The sequence below is a fragment of the Myripristis murdjan genome, chromosome 9 (genome assembly GCF_902150065.1).
Source record: "Myripristis murdjan chromosome 9, fMyrMur1.1, whole genome shotgun sequence".
Taxonomy (NCBI): Eukaryota; Metazoa; Chordata; class Actinopteri; order Holocentriformes; family Holocentridae; genus Myripristis; species Myripristis murdjan.
This window is the reverse complement of record NC_043988.1, coordinates 15,095,125-15,114,826: the sequence shown is the minus strand read 5'-3', so window position 1 is coordinate 15,114,826 and position 19,702 is coordinate 15,095,125. Positions and strand designations below refer to the sequence as shown.

The following is a 19,702-nucleotide window of genomic DNA, read 5'->3' as shown; positions in this document are numbered from 1 at the left end:
TAAATAAATAAATCTATAGTAAAATCAAGTGTAATTTTCTACACTTGAGAGTAAAATGATCGCAGAAGTGAAAGGAGGTGCATTTCCTTGCAGCTGCTATTGATTGGACATAATTTTAATCGGTGTTGATCCAATCAATAGGTCATATAATTAACACTAGGGGGCACCAATGGTCCACAGAACGTTGTATTTCCATTGTGGGGATGCCACTGGAAAGAAAATTATGCTGTGATAAATGATGTGCTTTTGGCACCACAACACTTGTTCAGAAGTCAGAGGAATTACAAAGTTACCTTACAAATATTTTCATTAATTTTGACGAGCCTTTTAGAATAATTCAAAAACACTCAGACATACTACATAAAATTACATTGGCAGTGCATCAACTCAATAATTTTCATCTCAGAAGAAATGAGAGGTGGAAAAGCTGGGGTCAAGGTAAACACAAAGAAACCCTAATGAAAACAACCAGTGGTAAATACTGTTCACATTTTCATCATCTGCAGAAGGATCAAAGTGAACAATCAACCAGTCAAACCTAACTTAGGCTGAAAGCTTGTTTTGCTTTTATTTCATGTGATGACTTAATTTACTAAACAAAAAAGCCTAAATATGGTCTAAGTATCTCTGTTTATAAATCCAAATTCATATAACAAAAACACTGAAAAAACTTTCTTTCATAAAAAATAAATATTTCAAACATGTGAATGTATCCTGGGACTCAAGTATTAATAAGCTAAATTAGATTTGTTTTCAACAAGGTTTTTCAGCTCTACTACTCAAACAATGATTTCCAGGACTTGTGCTTAACTTGCCTTTGTTTCATTTCCCAAATACTATGTGCAAGTTTATTTTCTACTAATACTGTTACAATTCATAAATTTGCAGATGACTTGTTTGGCCTAATGTAGAATTAATTGTAATGTTTCTTACAATTGCTTATGTGTGTGTGTGTGTTTATATGTGTGTGTGTGTGTGTGTGTATATTTGACATTTAATAAAATAACTAGATATTTAATGCTTTCAGTTTGAACCTCTCTAATTCAAAGTCACACTTTACACCGAAGTTGTCTTGATTTTATTATTTGCATGCTTTCTGCTAAATCCTTAACCTTCATTTTATGTGATTTTTAATTATAAGTTAAGGGAGAATGTTTTTTAAAATCAACTTAATGTTGGTACAGATGAAAGTTGTCCATTTGTGCAGTGAAGCAAACAATGATACATAGTTATACTATTACTGTTGCTACTACTGCTACTACTAATAATAATCCTACTACTACTGTGTCTAACAATAATAATAATAATAATAATAATAATAATAATAATAATAATATATTATGCACATGATCAAATTTATTAATTTATGATTGATGAATTTATTACTGTTTCTGAGGTATGACCACTCAAATAAGGAACGTTCTCTGATAGATTATGGATAATGGTTATCAATTTAAGGCTGTGTTTCAGTTGAATAAATAAATAAAAGTTAATTTTAATTCAACCGATAATAAATTAATTTGATATAAAAACAAAACTGTCAAGCAACTCCTTGTAGTGGTTAGGGTTCAGACAGTGTCCCTCTCTTTTTTTTTTTGCTCCCTTCTGCTGCCCCTGCCAGGTTTTTGTCAGTGTCACCGTCATTTCAAAGCGACACTCTTCATCTGTTTTTTTTTTTTTTTTTCATGCAAGATCTTTCCACTTTTACCCCTGGGAATACAACTTTTTATGCAAGATGATTGGAAAATACCCCTTCTTTTGAAATTTCATCTCTATGTACTCTCTCTCTCTCTCTCTCTCTCTCTCCTTTTTCCCTCTCTCTCTCTCTCTCTCACACACACACACACACACACACACACACACACACACACACACACACACACACACACACACACCCCTACCTCCAGCTCCCTGAGTAATCATTGTTCAGTGGCTCTGGTCAGCATGTTGTCACCTGTATCCCATTAAGAACATTCTCGCCTCAGCACACACTCATGCACGTACCCCTTCACCCTCACACATACACAGACACACACACACACACACACACACACACACACACCTCCACTCAACCATCTTCCCCTCCTTTCCACTTTTTGTACCTCACAATTCCACACCCGGCGCATTACCCTTTTCTTCGACCTCTGCTTTAAAGTCGCCTTTTCCCCTTCTATCTGTATTTGTGCTTTCTATCTGTATGTATCACTGCTGCTCTGCAGTACTCATACATAGACCACTTTTTACATTTTTGCCTTTTACATTATTTTGCTTATTGACAATTAAAAGGTGGTAGGGTATGGGTTGAAGAGTGTAGTACAGACAAGACATGTGTGAGCGAGGTTCCCTCAGGGGCTCGGGTCGTGGGGCAGTGGAAGCCACACCCATATATGCTTCTGACCACACCCCCTGCACCCTGATTGGCTGGGAGAGTGTGGCCAGCACAAGTCTAAATTGCCCCCCTTCAGTCCCCCTCTAACAGAGGAGCCATGGTAGAATAATGGCAAGCCAGATAGTCAAATGAATTAAGTTACAGAATATAAAGTATTAATTGAAAAATGTATTTATTGAGAGGCAGAAAGGGAAAGTTTCCTTGGTGTCTTCAGGCTTCTGAATTACAATGCTTGGGGCTTTTGTGGCCAAGGATAGCACTGTATAATACATATGCATCAAAGATCCAGGCTCACTGAATAAACCTAATGAAAGTCATTGAAACAAGGTCAAAGGAAATATTTGGCATGTTGAAGAGAAAACCTGTTAATAAACAGAAGAAAAAAATAATGAAGGTATTTCATTTTTGTGAGCTGAAGAAATGCAAAGATTTCTTCCTTCTTCTGTCCTTGCTTTAGAGTAAGGCCCATGCCCCTAAGAGGTCAAAACAGAATGATAGAATAGTAGTAGAAATTATTTCCAGTAGAAAATTGGCTGTTGCCGCCGTGTTGTTGCTATATTGTTGATATTTTTCTCATTTAATATAAGAATGGATACAAGAAAATAGTGAGAGGATGAATGATGCTGAGCAGTAGTAACACATGAATGGCTGCAAAAAAGGAAAGTAAGGTGCACATTATACTGTACATTCCTTATAATTCCTTTTTTGTAAGAGTTTTTTTTTTGTTTGTTTCTTTTACATGCCATATAGTAAGTCTGCACATCAAGCTGTTTTATGTGCTTTCTTTGGGTGATTAGTAATTTCAGATTGAGGCCATATTTTGAGCACAAGATTCAATATGGCTGCTTGAATGTATGTCTGTGTGGTGTGGTGTGTGTGTGCATGCGTGTGTGCACAGTTGCATGTAAACACGCTCCCGCGCCGACAATCCAGCAGCTCTGCCCGTGCCATTGTTGGTTGGAGAGCGGGGACCCTGTCCCCATCATCTGGTTGTGACACCCGCTCTGTGGGATGTGGCAGCTCCCTTAGAAAGCGGCGGAGCTCCAATCATCTACACGCCATAACCTTACGCCAGCCTTTGTCCACACCTCCGCCAAGATTCATTTGTGTCGCCCCAGCAGGTCTGACCGCCGAACAATTCCCGGGCGGAGCAGGAGGGAAATACATTTCACTGATTAAAGATATCTGGTGACTGTTCTACATGCTGTCAGCGCACTGTTAGTGCCCCCCCAACTCCCCATTACCCTCCCTCCATCACCCCCTCCTCTCTCTCTCTCTCTCCCACTCACCTCATCTGTTTCTTCTCCTCGCCTCACTCCCCTTTTCTCTTCCTACTTTCTTCACCTCTCATCCCCCCTCCATCCCTCCACGCCTTTCCTTCATCTCAATATTTGGGGCACATATCACCTGGTGAAGTTCAGGTAACACCATACATATCAATTAAACATTTTTTTTACTGTGTTTTTTTTCTCTTAACAAGTTGAGGTCTCACACCACTTAGGTCTGCCTTGCTCATCTCGACTACTGTGACAGTTCCGTATGGTTTGGAGCCTCTGCTACACTCTAAGAGTGACAATGGAAGGAGAGATTCTGACAGTATAGAGAACCACAAAGTAAGAGCTGTAGAAAACAGAAAGAGGCAGCAGTGGAAACCAAAAAAAAAAAAAAAAAAAAAAAAAAAAAAAAGATTTGCAGGGATGGCCAGAAGGAGGCAGACAGCAGAAGAAGCAGTAATGTTGGATAGGTGCAGTAAAGTAAGAGCATAAGGCTGCGCATGCTTTCTTATCATCAGTATGTGTCTCATCTCAGTGGATGCATGGCTCGACCTTGTTTTTTTTTTTTTTTCCTGTATCCTCCTTGCAACGGCATCCCGGCCAGCTGTAAAATAAAATGGAGGACGCCACGCCCACGGTAATTCAGAAATAGCTCAGCTACTGTGCACTACATGTGTTTAAGACTCAGTCTGCAGTAAAAAGGCCTTGCAGTAGGGTGGGGGTATGGAGGGTGGCTTATGTAGAGAGATGCGTTGTTTCCTGACCCCCTTCCTCGCTGTGATCAAATATCAAGGCTGACAAGTTACAAATGAGCTGGCCCTTTTCTTTTTTTCTTTTTTGCGTGCTTGCTTGATTGTTTTCTTGTCTCCTCTTCTACTTACCATGCAAAAGACAGAACTAGTTACTGACTATGAAGCTCGTCTTTGCACTGGCACCATTTCTCCAGGCCAGCAGGGGGCAGTGTTCCTTGAAGTGTAAATTATGTTGTTCAAACAAATATGTACCCACAATTAAATGAAAGGCGAACTGTTCACTTCTTTGTTCTCGTATTTGTTGTTGACTTTGTTCACATACAAGCTTTAGCCTATTTTGTATGATTAGTTTCGCTGAACTGCCCCACCCACGTTGGCTAAAAACACACAAACACAAGAGTAGCCTATAACTTCAAATGACTTGATTGTTCTACTTTTCTTCACTAGGTATTCCAGTATATGGGTCACATGTTTTGGAAGGTGGAGATGGGGGGTGTGTGTGGGAATTGGCACATCTTTTTTTGAACATTTTGCCCATTTCCATTTCAGGAGTCACCTCCAAACCCTAATTAACAGGGAAAGCCATCAAATCAAACTTTACCAATCCCAGAGGTGCCGTCGGCAGGCAACTGGCACAGACGTTCCCAATGCCACTCTCTCCTGCCACCCTCCCACCAATGTTAACTCATTCACTAGTGTGCCAGTGTGTGTGTGAGTGTGTGTTAGAGAGTGTCTGTGCATGTGTGTGTGTTGGGGTGGGGTTGCGGGAGCAGAGTTAACTGGGAATGACAATTAAATGCTGCTGCTGCTGTCATGAAGGGCAAAGATCTGGAGACGTCTAACCCTCCGCGGGCGAATCATTTGTGTGTGTGGATGTGTCTGTGTGGGTTACTAATGTAATGGCATGTCTGCGTGCATCAGCAGGTGTGTGTGTATATGCGTGCAGCAATGGTTGCGGGTGTGCATCGGAGCACATTTTTGTATGTGTGCGTATGTCAGAGGTGACAAGCGAGTGCTGGGTGTCAGGCGAGGTGAGGGGCTGTGGAATATGGAGAGCAGTAGAGTGGTGCGCTGTGTGACACCAGTCCTGTAGACAAGGGTTAAGCAGGGAATAGGGAATAGTCCTGAGGTAATAGCATGGGGGGGCAGAGGGTTGATGAAGGGTGAACAAAGGTGATGCAGTGTTTCACAGACACGACACCCTGATATGCTTTGTTGGCTCATTTGATAGGAGCATGTGAGTGAAGGAGTGTGCCCTCGGGGGAAATTTAATAGCAGTCAACATCAGCCTCCACAGAATGAAAGAGGAGGGAAAAAAAATCTAGAAAATATACAAGGCCGCAAGAGCGGAATAATTCAACAATGCACTAACTCAACTCTGAATGTGTAAGCGGTGAGTTTTCTCTTGTTTTGAGTAGCCACTAAAGTAGCCATTCGTGGCTTGGCTTTATTTCTGTCGTCATTCAGCTGATATCCAAGTATGAAAGCTTCAGTGTGCACACAGTGAGGACACTCGACATTACACAAGGAAACTCCAGGGTCTCTCTTCAGTTTCTCATCCGCTCTCCTTCTTTGCCTAGCGCCGCTATTAGATTCATATGTGATATTTAGCTACCGAGCCGCACATTATGCTTTCTTTTCTTTAAGTCTAGACGCAAACCAAAGGCTTTGTCTACCTCACACTGCAGACCACAGAGGTGACTTATTCCCACGTGCGGAGATGCATTTGGAAAACCAGACAGGAGCAGAGACTACATGGGCTCTGAACTTCAAATTTGGTGTCAGGGGCCCGGTGGCATCCAGAAAAGGGTAGCAGGCGAACACTTGACCTTCCATTAATTGTCTCCCATGCATAACCACTTGTTAATTACTGGAGGAGCCAAAATGGCTTCCAAAGCTACTTTGTAAAAGGTCACTTACCACTGGGTAATGAACAGTCTCAGTGGCTCTCACATTCGCTGGTCCGTTGGTCTAGTAGTTCGTCACAAGCCAAGATGTATGATGTTGTAACATAGACGCTGCCTTTGAGAGGTGGAGGATGGTACTGTCTTTCAAGTTGCTTTGACCATTATGAGGATTGTCTGTCTGATAAAGTCAGACTCATGGAGTTTAATATACATTCCCCACAGACAACCTTTTCAACATTCACACCAAATAGCATAGTGTTTAAGTAGAATGGGCCAATCTGTGTAAGCCTATGAATGTGTAAGACGTCAATTAATAACCTTGTGGCTCATAACTTTATTGCACAGACACACACACATACACACACACTCTCTCTCTCTCTCTCTCTCGCACACACACACACACACACACACCTCCCTCATCTCATTAGCCTCTGTCCCCATTCTCTTTATCTTTTCCACCTAGTCTGCATAAAGAGAATATATACATTCTTTGAAGTGACAGTATTATCAGGCAGGGTCATCTTCCCTGCCTCCTCCACACAGTATAACGATAAGGACTTGTGTTATTTTAAAGAACCTGTTCAAAGAGAGGAGCGATAATACAGCGATAAAGTGATTAAACAGAAAGGGGTTTTATATGATGCACATTAACAGTTTTGTCCTCTTTCATGTCTCAGGAGTGATTACCTTTAAGTATCTCTCCTGCTCTTTTTGTGCCTTATGAAAGCATCTAAATGGCAGCTTCGGAACCAGGAGTGAACTTTCTAGGCTTCTTTATGTAGTTCATATTTTTCCTAAATGTTTTCCCAGGGGCATTTTTCAGTTGGCATTAGGATAGGTCCTCTTTTTATTTTTGGCTTCTTTTTTTTCTAAAGAGGTCCTTCTTTTTCTGGCTTTGCAAAAACCTTGAGCAAAAACGCTTGAGCTTTATTTTCCTATATTATTCCTGGTGTTTTTGGATGTAATGAAAAATAAACTCTCCTGCCATTGCGCCGCAGCATTGCAACTCAAATTACAGTGTGAACCTCTGCACAAAGGTCTGATCCCATATTGTGCTAACTCTCTGCCCAATCCCTTCTCATGCCTGTCTTGGCTTTGCATCAGGGCCGTACGCAGATGCCTTGCATTGCCAGACAGCTGATTGTTGGCGAGGAAAATGTGCTGCTCCAACTTCGCAGGGGTCTCTAACCTTTGAGAGGGAAAAACATCATATGCATGCAATCCCAGCTGATGTTTAGTGGTATACGCTCACCTTTCTCATTCCCCTACTTCTCTCCCTTTCTCCTTCTCCACCCCTTTTTTAATAGCTCCTGGTATTGTCTAGGTCCTCGCTGACAACAAAGGGGATAAATGCAATGCCTACTGTAAGTCCCTGTGGTTAGGCCTTGGACATGACACGTGTCAGCCTATGATAAATTGGCTGTGTGTCTGTTCAATTTCAAATGCAAAGCTCTAGAGAGAGAGAGAGAGAGAGAGAGACAGAGAGAGAGAGGGAAAGAGTGTGATGGCGAGTGGGGAGAGAGAGGGAGGGAGCGAGAGAGAGAGAGAGAGAAAGAGAAGCAGGCATATTTCTGGCACAGAGCGAGAAGGATGCCTGAGATGCTGGATGTTAGTGTGTGGGGAACAGATAAGGCATTGCACAAGTTTGAGAGCGGGATGCCCACTTCCCGGGGTTTGGGAGGTGAAATCTTGGCAGCAGGACAGGTGCTAGACAGTGGAGGAGGGGAGAGGAAGAAGGGGAGAGAAAGAAGAAAAGACAGACAAGGAATGAAAGATGAGAGGGCTCTTTTCACAGTGCTGATGAATCATTTTTTGCTGATTTATCCACAAGCAGTAATAATAAATTCATGTCACCTAAACCCCGCTGTCTTATCCCTTATCCTCTATACACTTGGGGCTCAATTTTAAAGTCAAGTTAATTGTTTATTTCTTTATTTCTCTCCTGCACTTGCATCTTTTGCAGGCTGATTAGGGACGATTAGGCCTGTACAGTATATATACTGTATGGGACACAAGGATTTGAAAGTGAAACAAAAAAAAGGGGGGTGGGGGTGGGGGGGTGACATATAAAGAAGTACGCAGTGCTTCCAGGAGATGCCTGGCTAATAATCTGCCTGTGCTAATCAGTGCAGCTGGGCCGGGAGAGTTGGCGCTCTGACACCAGGCAGCCAGGCAGAGTGTTGGGGAAGAGGCAAGGATGCGGGCCAAATCCAGCTTGTATCTCCCAAGCGGAGCTTCACAGGAGGGGGGGTGTGGGTTGGGAGAGATGAGAGAGAGAGGGAGAGAGAGAGCGAGACAGAACAGAAAGCGGCTTCTATACCTTGGGATGCCTGCCTGCCTGCCTGCTTGATGCCTGCCTGGGAAAAGAGGAAAGGATGGCACTTTTCCTTAACAATTGGCCTGCGAGGTGACAAAGCTGATATTATGGTAATGTCAATCTAATCACAGACAGAGATATCTCCTGGAAATCCTTGGCAGAGGAACGGGCGTGCGAATATCTCAGGGTCTCCCAGCGTGTGCCCCCCTGCTGTGGCCCCCCCGGCCTTCCTCACTTTAAAGACAATCTCTTTCTCTGTATAAGATGGCACACTTTTCCCGTTGCAGCAGTGGATCTTGAATGGTGTGATGCACTGCGAAAATAGCATGTTTTTTTTATTAGCACAATGAGTTGATTTCCCTCGGTGATTAAGGCAACCTGGCAACTTGGCACTGTTCTCAGTGCAGGTTTTTTTATGACTACCCTCTTGAAACAGCTCATTTTAGTCATCTCTCTCTCTCTCTCTCTCTCTCAAACATACATTCTTCTGATTTGGCTCCCTGCTTCCCCTAGCAATCTCGATGCCCCATAATATGTAGCGTGAGACTACCCGCCCTCCTAACACTCGTACATGTCGCTTTGACCTTTAAATGTCATTTGCAGGTGTGTTGAGGCGGCTCACTGCTAATGCACAAATTCGATAAGGAGTTTATCTATCCCACAGTCCTAGAATCCTGCGAGAAGGGGACACTGGTGGGTTTGTCGACATCCCTGCCAGACCCACCCTGCAGGAAAGCCGAATTCCCAGCATTATAAACGTGTACCGTGCACTGAAAGAAAGGCGGAGAGGAAAAAAAAAAACAGGAGCAGAGAGAAAGGTTCAAGGCATGCAAGACCCTGACTGTGCTGAGCCAGGAACTGCTTTTTCCCTATGATCTATCCCCGGCTGAACTCCCTGACACCTCATCTGCCACGCTGACGAGACATCGCCGCGCCTTAATTGAAGTGGGTTTGTCTCATCCCTGCTCTCCCATGATCCTCTTCTCTATGGGTCAGTGAGAGGTGGGGGGAACCCCCCCTGAGTACACGGCATTGGTGGGATTGCTATTTGCCTCCCACCGCCCCACTGAGAGGATGTTAGATTGAAGTTATTTTATGCTTGGCTTACCTCTCCCTTCCACTCTTCTGCATCGTATCTCCTGCTCTCTCCGTCTTCCTCCCTCCTTTTTCTCTGCCCTACTGCTCCCTCGATCCCACCATTCTTAAAACCTCTCATGCAGCAAGAAGGGAGGAAGGCATCCGTTACAGTGTGAAACTACTGTGATTTTACGGAGGTCTTGCAGCTGAATAGGTATACTTTTCCCAGTGGAGCTCAATTCTGTTTGAAATGGTTCTCTTTTTTTCTTTTTTGTAGCAAATGCAGTGGATGTGTTCTCACAATGGGGACTGATCGGAGTGTGTAAGGAAGCACCCTCTCCAGGGATAATTTGTTAAGGGTAGGCTTCAGAAAGTCACTACACCATCGCAAAATACTTCCACCAACCCACTGTAACTCACATGTTCAAAATGAAAACACCTGTAATGCCATGCAGTTGTTTTTCCTCTCTGGAGCTGGTGTTATTGATGTTGAGACTCAAATGCTTTCATACTCAAGAAAGTTTTAGTTGCAGACATGGTACAGTTAAGGCCTGGAATATTGTACAAGTATGTATTAGGGGTGTGATTCTTTGGTTTAAACCTGCAATAAGTGATTTTCAGAGCCTATTAACAATCCTGAAACTATCCCGGGCTTTATGGATACTAATTATATGAACCAACACCTAATGACCCATTTTGGTGAATTTCAGCAAAGCATCTCTCAAACCAAACATTCTGCAGATAAACATTATCCAAATTTCAGATCAGTTGCACGAGTACCTCTGTCACTGCAATCAGCGCTTCAGTGACACAAAATGTTCATTCAAAGCAGTTGTTTACCTTGTAGCTTGAGCTTTACCACATTTTCAAATTGGAGGTAGTAATCCAGCAAGAGCCATGTGAGAATGAAATGTATTACTCATTTCCATCCCAAAAACATATTTTTTGTAATTTTGTAAGCGATTTAACATAAACCTGGAAGCAGGACTGACTCTGTTTGAACTCTCAAAACCCTCTTGTGGTCAGAAAAATACTTACTGCAGCTTTACCATCAATTAAGTTCAATTCACGATTCTCTAGTTGACAACTAAATTTTTACTTTGTAGAATGTTTAAATTTGACTTAAGTTTGCAAACAGCAATTCGCATCAATGATACCATTCATTCCTTTAGGCCAAAATATTATATCCTTTAATATACACGTGCAATAGCATGTGACAATGTGACAACAGAACTACTTTAAAATTGCTTATTATATTAAAAAAAGACAAAGTTGTAATTAGTTTATGTAGTCAGTTACATATTTTTTTTATATTGCATCATCAGGTGTTTTTAAGAATCATGAATGGTTTGATTGAAGTGTTTCATATCATATCAGGCCGAACTCAGAGCAATTAATTTGATTTTATTCTTTTAGCACATTGATGAATTGTATTCATGCATCTGTGTATGTGTTGTGTGTATATGCCGGCGTGCGAGTGCCTAGCTCTTTATGTTCGTGTGCCTACGTGTGTGTTCTGGAGTCAGGCCTGTTTGTAGCTCTAAGTGTTGTGCGCATTAGGGGGATGAGGGTAATGATGTGCGAGGCAGTCGTGTTTTGTGCCAGGGCGACCCTGCGGCTCACACCCCATTCCCAGCCCAATGTGTTTCTGATTCTCTCCATCCCTCATCACCAGTCAGCTTCTTCTGACAGCAACCACATACATTTGTAGTCAGCCCAGAAGAACATGCACGTGCATGCACAGTCTCAAACATACATACATACATGCATTCATACATATGTAGTCATGCCGTAAAAACACACAGACACACACAAGGCACACATATTTACAGCCAAGTCAAGATATGCGCACACACACATTTGATTATTTAGTTCCACAATGGAACGGTCACTTCACCAAACCGCCTTTTCTCACATATGCAGGCAAAGAGCAATATTCAGCCTCATTCTAGGGGTGAAATAGTAAGGTCATTGCATAAGTAGAAGTCGGCCTTGATTCGTCATTTCAGGATGAAAACATGTGGGTAGACGTAGACTCTCGTTCACTCTCATTCACATATATTGACGTACTCCCAAAAACCTGTCAGACACATGCCTCTGCATATAGATTCCTTTGTTGTCTTTGCCTTCACAAAGATGTCTGACATTCTCTGTGTACCCTGCATGTGGGGGGGTCTGGGTTTTAAAGGCAAATATATAACAAAACCCTCTTCAACACTGCTCACCTTTATGGTTCGCTGCAGTAATTGGCCTAGGGTGAACATACCCACTCAACAGTGGCAGTAATGTATTTGAGAAGATATTGAAAAAGCTGATGAGGGAGACACAAGATGTGTTATAGAATACAAAAGTTAATAATGGTGGGGATTTTGACGAATGGATCTCTAAATGCATCCTGATATTGGTCTAAATTGCATTCTTTTGCACACAGTTTCCCCTGTTCTTAATTTATACTTTCTCTCATTGACTATGCAAGGTGCTTGTGCCAAAGAAGAGCACAGTTCACACTGTGAGGCTAATGCATGCAGAAGAAGTACCTTTGCGCTGTGTGTGTGTATATAAATGTCCATGGAGATACTTCAAAGAACACTGTAAAAAGCTTTCCAATACCGTCATCACACAGCGAACGTGTTTAAAACAGCCATGAACCCGACACTCACACAATGTGGTTTTGAGTACATACATATCTTTTTATTGCTGCATATATCACCCACACGCGAAGACATCTAAAAAGAGAGCATGATCTATACCAAAACATTAATCATCATTCATTGTATGTTAATAAATTCAGAACTTCTCCATTTACCATGCGGACGTCCACGCGTGCTGGAAATGCAACCTTTCCAGAGCTCATAAATCACACACACTGAGTCATCTGACAAAGTACCCCAAACACAGGCTGAGGCGCTGCGATCCCTGGGGCACAAACACACGCCATCTAATGTGGCGGAATCAGAGCGGGGACCAGAGCCTTCCGACGCCTCTCGCCGACGCTTCGCTGCCAACCCCTGCCAACAAGAAGCCCGCACCGCAGCCTGGGAAAATGACAGACAGAATCAGAGGGGATTGTGGGATGCCTGTGGCCTCCTCTGCAGTGTTTTTGGTTTCAACAGAGTCCTCTCTGCCGCTATAACTCTCTCTCTCTCTCTCTCTCTCTCCTTCTCTCTCTCTTGCTTGTTTCCCTCTGTCTCTTGCCTCGCTGCCTCTAGGGGTTGAGGCCATGTACAAACAACAACGCTCATGCCCAGAGGCTTGGTTGGAGCTGCATGCATTGGGGAGCCCCTGTCTTTGCCTTATTAGACAGATTTCACTGTTGAAACTTTAACATGAGAGGGACTTTGAATGATGCTATTCGCAGCACTTTAAATTAAGGGGATGCGTGAGCCTAGGCACCTTGTTAAAATTTCTCTTGAAAAGAGAAGGTGGAGTGCAAGAAATGTAGTTATCACACGGATATCGAGGTTACCTTCAGCCATTTGTTGACTGCTTCGCTTTATGCAGTAAAGTTTTAATTTTATTCCTCCGCAATGCTAAAAGCTATCCTTAAATCTAAATTATGTTGACACTTCAACTATGCTATCTATCTCCATTTCAGATGACGAACTCTCGCGATTCTCTTTTGAACATAGATCCTAATGAACATGAAAGTAAGTGCTTTTTAAATAATGTTATTCAGTCTTTATTTTTCTCTGTTCCACACATGGTGCAAATTGCTCTAATCCAGCTGTTTAGGGGAGATTACTAAAGCAAGGAGGAAATCTAAGCAGATACAATAACACCCCCTCTCAATACCACTGCTGAAGAGAGATTTAAACAGAAACAGATTTATCTGCTAACAACTTCAGAAGCCCAGTAATAATGGGTACTATTCAGGTGGAAGGCCGTTATTTGTGCACCTACACGACAGCTTAGATTATTTTTAGCCTGCGGGGAAAGGATCTCCATTGTGTTTCTCTTTACATGGAATAATCATGCTTCTTTACCTTTTAGCAAAGTGGTCACATGATCTCAATGTTGTATACACTTGCTTTATGCTGCAGATTAAAAGATTAAAGGCTTTGTGGTGAGAGAAAGACACAAACAGCAACCCAATGAAAACCATGATATTGTCAGCAAGGGCATGAGACTTGTGCTTCAGTTGCACTGTATACATTACGGAGGAAACCCTCTGTAGTGCGATTAGGAAGATAACGTCATCACATGTTAATGACTGGAGTGTTAGCAATGTGCAAAATGAGTGGCCTCTGATATGCAAAGCACCTCTGCTGTGAGACTGTAGAGCAGTATGAATGTATGGAAATCCAGGGAAAATAGAGACACCAAAATGTGCAGTATGGAACAGACAGCATTATTTATCCCCTCTTTCTCCTTTTCTCTCATTTCTCCCTTTTTCCTTTTACCCCCCTTTTGGATCTCTGGATCCTCTCCCATCTTTCCTCCTCTGTTGCCCGGGCCTATCCCTCACTCCCCGGGGACGGCAGGACGAGTGGTTATTTCTGACTCTGGAAGATGGTTGTGACTAATTGATTCGACATCTGATGGAACGTGTGTAACGTCTCTCTTTTCCCTCGTTGCTCCAGCCTTGCCACTTGCTCAGATGAGCAGAAACCATTAATGTATTGTGCATATATTTATGTACTGTACGGCTGTGTTTGATATCAGAAATGTGTTTATGCCAGCACTGTCTGTGTTCCTCTTTAAACCCCACATAGTGTTGCCCCTGGTAATCTAAATTATTACTGGACTGTTTGATGTTACCCTCAGAGAAAAGAAATTCTGTATACCAAGGCATTCCCATTGGTCTCATAACAATGGATTATATGGCTAACACTCAAAATACACCCACTTATGTTGCTGTTAGATCACTTTGTATTGTTTTTACATGTTTGTGAGATGTTGCATCCCATAAACACAATTGATCCCAGGGGGTGCTTTGCTGTAGGAATGCATCTAATTCACCTATTGAAGTTTAGTCTTTTCTTTTTGTCTTCTCTCTCTCGCTCTCTCTCTCTGCCCCCCGCTGTCTTCCTCTCCTCCAACCCTCTATCCTTGTCTTTGTGGTGAGATGTTGGGTAGAGTCCAGAGAACCTAATGAGGCGGTTCTGATGGGCCGGGTCCCACAGGTCTTGAGGCTGCAGCAGGCCGCTGTTGATGCCCACTCCAAAGCACCTAATTGATCTAATCATTTAGCCGATTGGTCAAAGTAATCAGTCTCTGGTGGGCACACAGGGGATAAACAATGACAAGTGTTTAGTGGCTGCAGGCTGCTTTCCTGTGTCTGTCTACCATAGCCTGGAGGTGTGTGTGTGTTTCTGTGTGTGCATGCATGTTTGCATGTGTTCATCCACGTCACAGGAGTGTCTGTCTGCCTAAATGCCCAAGTGAGTGAAAAAAAAAAAAAAAAAAAAAAAAAAAAAAAAGTTTATGGATTCTTCAGTTTTCTTTGCTTATCTGAAGTTGCTGCTTATGGGATAAATATTTAATAAAAACTTGATACCTAGAGTATAAAGTCCTCATTCAAGCTCACATAAAGTGGATAGTATTGCATGTAATATTAATGACTGGTATAAAGTATATTTCAAAGAAGTACCCTTCATATTACGTCTTCTAAAGGTCTGCAAAGCATGGCCATGTAGAATTCCCTTTATGAGGAAGACACATTCGGTATATCGTCTGGATGTGGAGAAGGCCACTGGGGAATGATCAAGTGTGCATCCCATCGACCCGCATCCTCTTCCCCATTACCCTGACATTTCATCCCCACATTTAATTCCGGGCCTTTCTAAAGAGCAGGTAATAGTGCAGAGGGGTACAGGGACCCAGAATTAAGCAGTTTTACACCGAAGGGTAATTTGGTGTGATAAATGTGCCGTCGCTGGTAACTAATAATACATATTTTAAGTAGCAGCGGCGCGGCTCCGCGGCCCAGTAAAGGTAGCATCATTATTAATGTGGGAGTCGCTGCGTGTTTTAGTCAGGGTTACGGCACCAAGGTCAGAGCTACGTTTCACTGAATTAAAAGCCATTTTGAGCTATGGCACTCCTAATCAACTCGGACCTAAAGGTGCATAGCTCAGTTATAATGAGGCACCAATGAATTTAAATAAACAGCAAGATCTAGTGATTTATAAAGGCAATGTGCTATCCTTATAGCTCGTTAGCCATGACGGATACTCTTTATTCTCTGGGCCTCTTTACCCACAGGACCCTGAGCTTTTAACCAAGTAATGTCTGCCTCCATTGTCAGCGGATACGCATTTGGAGCAGGACACTTATCCCCGTCATTATGAAAAGTGGAGACACAATACAAGAGTAATGGTAATGTATGCCATCCAAATAGGTGATTTTTCTCCTCCCCTCCCTCCGTTTTTTGCCGATGTAAAAACTACCCCAGAGTTTTAGACCCATGAATTCATCATCATATTTTCACAAAGGCTTTCTCGTATATCCTGAAAGGAAGCATAATCCTCGATAGTGGAAATGTTTTGCATTTAAAGGGGTACTTTTGGTCGGGGAATTGATGCTGATGTTTGGGGGGGCCTGTAGAGAAAGGAAAGTTCTACTTTTTAGAGTGATCACTTATATAAATTATAATATTTTCATGAGTGAAAAGAGTCAATGGCTTATTTCAACTATTTTACTTTGAAATAATAGAAACTTCCTCAGTGAATGTGCCGCCATTAATATGCTGATTAGGAACTTTCTAGAATAATGATGTTTGATGCTTGGACTCACCATCCCCCCAGATGTGGCGGGAATTAATTCTTTAGCAGTCCCCAGTCTACTAGCGAGGGCATTTTTCCTATTTTCTATTTATTTATTTATTTATTTTCTTTCTTTCTTTCTTTCTTTCTTTCTTTCTTTCTTTCTTTCTTTCTTTCTTTTCTTTTTCTTTTTCTTTACTTTCCAATATTGATCTGGCCTGTTGCAATTACAGATATTGCTCCTGGCTCTGCAGTGCTTAGTCTAATGACCCTGGGAGGATGGTTGATGCTTTAGCAAGGGCCAGGCAGGGCAGTGAGGCGTGCCCATGTAGCCGCCCCCTGGCCGCCCCCCTGCTGCTCCTGTTGGGGCATGCCAGGGCATTAGCCACTTCATCAGGCTCTTTGTTGCCCGCCTCTCTTTTGTGTTGCCCTTGAAGGACGTTGCAGGCAAAGCCATGGCTGCAGCCTTGTCTTTACATCTTGATACAGCTTATTCAGGGGGCTTTTTGAGAGATCAGTGGCTTGGGACGGGCTTCTCTCTAAGCTCTGGATTCAGGGTTTGTTTCCCTCTCATTGATTCTTGCAGCTCAGGCAGCTCACCTCATGTTCAGAACAAATGACTGGTTTTATCACTTGTACATTTTATGCTAGCTATTGAATTAAAAAGAGACTTCCTGGAGAAAGATCGCTCTAAGTATGAACTACTACAAGAGGAAAGGGAGTAGGAAAAAGTAATCAGTTCATTTGTGCAGGAGCGAGTAACATATCCTGATATACAGTGCGGCTTTTTATTATAGGTGGCAATGCCTTAGGCCACTGTGAATTTAAATTCACATCAAATATTTTCATTTTCCAAAGGACAAAGTGTTGACTCACCTCCAAAATACACTTGTTTGATTTCCCATGTGAACATGGCGTGCAGTGACACCCATAGCTTTCACCATTCAGAAACTCACTCCCTCTGCCTCTCACTGTTCTCCACATTTCAGAGTAATTTTCACTCCTGACGCCACGGCTCTGCCTACCTGCCAATTTCTGTCTCAGTTCCTGAATGGGTGATTTGTAAAGCCATGTTCACCTCAACACTCAGAAGATTTACTCTGGAGTGAGCTTGCCAGGTGTTTGAGCTGTCAGTTCACTAACTTGCTGAAGGGAAAGTAATAGCCATACTCAGCCAGTTGACTCAGTCAATTGGGTAGGTATTGGAGTCGGGGTCGACTATGAATGATAGTTATTATTGATTTGTGGAAAGCAACAACATGAGATGGTATTGTTGCACAGGCAACATTTCTGTTTTGTGTTGGAAGGTGCTTTCCTGTTTGTGTTTTTGTGCTATAAAGCATTGCTGTAACAAGCTGAATGATTTTAATGGTCCTTGTTTGAATTTTACCTGCTCTCAATCATTAGATGACTGATGTCTTGGACTGTCATAGGATTTAAACAAGAATCTGTGTGTAGTAAACCTTCTGTTATGCTGTTATTTTCTCCACTTGTGTTTTCTATTTGACTACATTTCTTCTACCTTGTTTTTCTGGTTATGCTCTCTCCACTCTCTCGCCCTGGTTTATAAACAAGCTGTAGCTGTTTTTGGGGCTGGAGGTCGTTGATTTGTCTGCCTCTCCCCGTAGGTCATTGAGGTCGCCGTGGCCCCGGAAGCGTCAAGCTTCGAAAATGAGAAGCCCCGCTCGGCTCCCCCGCTGGCGACCAGGAGCACCCCTCGCTCGCGCCCGCCCTGATGATTAATGCCACCCCCGTCCAGCCACAAACCTTTCTGCCTCAGATAATGCCAGGCAGCAAGCGCGGCTGACACTTTTAATGTATAATTAAGTAGAAAAAGTCAGCACCGGCTATGCAAATTTTTTAAAATGATAAATGACGCTGTACAGCAGCAGGGATTGATTTGGTGTAAATGAAACTAATTAAGGAAATGTCAAACATAATTAATAAAACAGGTTTAAGCTGCAAAACATTGTCAATTGAATGAATGAGGAGGCATTGGCTCCCATTGTTCAGGCTTTATTTAGGTCTTGTGTTTAGCTTGTTCCCTGCTCCAGAATGCTCTCTCCCCTCCTCACTCCCTCCACCACCAATTCCCTGAGAGGGGGAAAATAAATTTGCTTGTCTCTCCGCTGACTGTAGAAATTAATTGCTGAAATCTTGTCCCATCCAAGTGTTACATTCACACGCAGGACATTAACATAACTAATTTGAAAGAGCCCAAATGACTGCATAATGGAGCTCCGTCACCGTGCATGACAGTCGCTGGTCATACCAAATTAGCTTGGTTTTATAATTGAAAATTTTTTCCCCCGTTCCAATTTTTACACCGTTTCCCTCCTCTTCCTTCATCTACTTTTTTCTCTTCTTCCTCGCTGCTCTCCTCTTCACTCCACGGTATCTTTCCTTTTCCGTTCCGTTGTCTTGATGAGAACAAAGGTTTTATAATTTACAAAAAGAGTGCTTGACCTATAATTAGAGAAGAGAAGTGAGGGGAGAGGAGGGGGTGGCAAGTGGTGGCGGCAGAGTCAGATCCTTAGTCCTGGTAATGATGCTGGAGACCTTGCAGCCCCCGGGGAGGCGGAAGAATAATGGGATGGGCTATTTTTATTGGGGGAGCAAAGCAATGGGCCACCAGCCGCTGGGATGCTGGAGCCAGGGTATGGTGCAGAGCAGCAGGGGCTAGCAGGGGGCTAGTGGGGGGCAAAGGAGGGTGAGCACTCAACCTGCCAGACTGCCAGTTCTCAGCCCTGCCCATCAGTTCTATACGTCAGCCTGATGCGCCGCTGTCGGCCTCGGTGCCCCCACGCCAGCCGCTGCCCTTGCCGCGGAGAGAGAGAGAGCGAGCTGGGTGGGTGGATGAGTGGGCTGGGGGGAAGGGGGTAGGAACATCTGCCACTCTCTAAATAACAGAGGACTCGGAGATACAAGGTGAGGAGGGGGGTATCACAGTGTAATGATGCATCTGGATGCTCAGATAAACAGACAGTCATCCGCAGACTACCCAGACCAGGATCAAATTTAAGCTGTAAAATAGTTGTTAACATTTGAAGAATCCTGCACACATGTCAGGAATATAGTCAAAAGAATGTAAAACTAACTAAAATACTTTGCTTTGCAATTATGTAAACTTTCTATCATTGTATGTTGCAAATACATCCCATTTGGTGCCATGTAATCTTAAATAAAACATAAATGCCGGATTTGCTGCTAACACAGGTATTACTACCCATGACTGAATGCATTACAGTATAGTTGTGGATTCTGATATTTTGTGTTTGGGTC

At 42.9% G+C, this 19,702-nt stretch overlaps 1 protein-coding gene across 5 annotated transcripts in view; it reads left to right on the top strand.

The window, feature by feature from the left end:
- Positions 1 to 19,702, top strand: part of LOC115364632 (protein pim1-like) — a 329,092-nt gene that overhangs the window by 31,595 nt on the left and 277,795 nt on the right. The window contains exon 3 of one of the 5 annotated variants that reach the window (XM_030059142.1): positions 9,994 to 10,075. The exons of the other annotated variants lie outside the window; for them this stretch is intronic. The gene's annotated coding sequence lies outside the window, so the exon portion shown is untranslated. The remainder of the gene's footprint in view (positions 1 to 9,993; positions 10,076 to 19,702) is intronic. 5 annotated transcript variants of the gene reach the window in all.